The sequence below is a fragment of the Frankliniella occidentalis genome, unplaced genomic scaffold, assembly GCF_000697945.3.
Source record: "Frankliniella occidentalis isolate FOCC.00 unplaced genomic scaffold, Focc_3.1 Scaffold78, whole genome shotgun sequence".
NCBI classification, from domain to species: Eukaryota; Metazoa; Arthropoda; class Insecta; order Thysanoptera; family Thripidae; genus Frankliniella; species Frankliniella occidentalis.
In genome coordinates, this window is record NW_026267208.1 from 869,615 (window position 1) to 871,542 (window position 1,928).

A 1,928-nucleotide genomic window follows, 5' to 3' on the forward strand; every position below is an offset into this window, starting at 1 on the left:
GATGCGTCTCCCGCTGCAGCCGGCGGGATCAGCTCTATCGTTACGTTATCAGTCATTTAGACTGACACGTCGGTGTGGGGCAGGGTGGGGCAGGGTGGGGCGGGCTGGGCCTGAGCGCGGCTTGTCGCACCGCAGAGAGCTGCAGTGCTCGCCCCGGCGCTATCCATCGCCCACAACCACCGCTGCCACCGTTCTCTTGCCACTTCCCAAAAACAACTTCACATTACCGCTTTTACGTGCGTTTCGATTTTCCACGCGAGCCGTTTGTTTCGTTTCAGCGCGTTTCGGATTTTCCCGCGCGCGCTCGAACCAAACAAATGGCACGTCGTAGAGAATGAGCGAAATGGGCGAAGGGAAGGAGGGGAAGGAGGAGCGGGGCGACACCTGTGGGGAGGCACTCCGCCCACTCACTTCGCCGCGTGTTACGTTACGATAGCGGTGATGGCACTTGAGCCGAGGACGAGACGGCCAACGCGCAGCCACGCCTCCGCCCCGCCACAACCCGCCAAGCCGCACTACCCACGCCTGCAGGACTCTACCCACGCCCTGCTTTGCATAGCGACACGGCGGGGCGCGGCGGAGTGTGGCGGAGCGCCTGCAGACGGGCGGGTAGACCACGCGCCCCACCCGGTTGCCCGGCGGGCTTGCCTACCCACCGCTTCCCAGGCCGCCGGCGTGAAAGTCGCTCCGCCATCAAAAACATACACACACGCCAAAAAAGTTATTTGTTTGCTTGTCTGTTTTTTTATTTTTTTATGCGGACGACCCATTCGTGGGGACGGCAAAAGAGCGGGTAGGGCGCGGGAAGGATTTGAATCTGATCGGCCGAGACACATAGTCGACCCATCTCAAAGCACTGCATCACGTGTTCGTGACGCGCCCGGCGTGTGCGCTCGACAGTCTATGCCCTCCAAAGAAGAGTGAGGGAGAGAGAGTTTATACTAGGCAGGCAGGCGGACTCTTTTCCTCTTTTCATCGTCGTATTTGCAATTTGACGCGAGTTGGATGGACCGGACGCCGGGCATCTATTAGTATCGTTCGATAAGCAAACCAGTAGCCGGCAGTGCCTCCAAACGGGCTGGCTGTCAAGGGCTCTTTTCTTTTACCCGAATTGGAAACAGCCCGTGTGACAGCCCGCACACTTCATGAGTGTGACAGTTATTTTAAATTCGGGCAAAATACAAGAGCCCGTGACCAGCCAGCTCGAGCCAGCCGTTATGGAAGCACTGGTAGTCGGTCCGCAAAAGCAAAAAAATAAAAGTCATGATTGAAAGAACGTCAGGAAGAGTGCACAACAGAGGAAGGGGTGACGAGGAGAGTTCGCGGGGAAGGGTAGGGGGGGGGGGAGATGGCTGTGCTGCTCAGCGCGCTCCCCGCTGGAACGCGATAGCCAGCGGGGAGGAGGCGGATTGGTCGTCGCCAGCAGGCGGGGTTGGTGTCTTGCCAACATCCGGACGTGACCCGATCCGTCTCGAAGTCCGCGGGCCGCCGGCAGCCGGCAGCACACCAACGGCCCGACGGCTCCCCCTCGATGCCCGCAATTTAAGGCGCAAGCGAGCCTCGATCTTATGGGCGCCACTCGCCCAGTGGCCCGAATGTCCTCCCACAAAGCTCCCTCCCATGGGGTCCTGGGGGAGTTTTCTGCGGGGGCTTTCGCACGAGGATCGCGACAGTGGCGGGCGCTGAGCGCGGGGCCCAAGAGCGCGCGCCGGGCCGCGCCGGGCAGGGCCCTGCCCCCCGCGCGCGAGTAAAAGTAATAAGCCGTTAGGCGGCGGGGGCAGGCGGCGGCGCGACTCGCGACGTTTTTACGACCCAATAACACGGTTTGGCTGCTGAAATTCGTCGTCTGTGAAAAAGCTCCAACTTTGTGCCTTAAATCTCGACCTTGATACGGTAGTCCTCAAGAGCGAGCGAGCGCCTCCCCCCCT

At 60.6% G+C, this 1,928-nt stretch overlaps 1 protein-coding gene across 1 annotated transcript in view; it reads right to left on the bottom strand.

Annotated features, from left to right (window-relative positions):
• Positions 1 to 1,928, bottom strand: part of LOC113203804 (dopamine receptor 2-like) — a 139,372-nt gene that overhangs the window by 69,977 nt on the left and 67,467 nt on the right. The window lies entirely within an intron of this gene.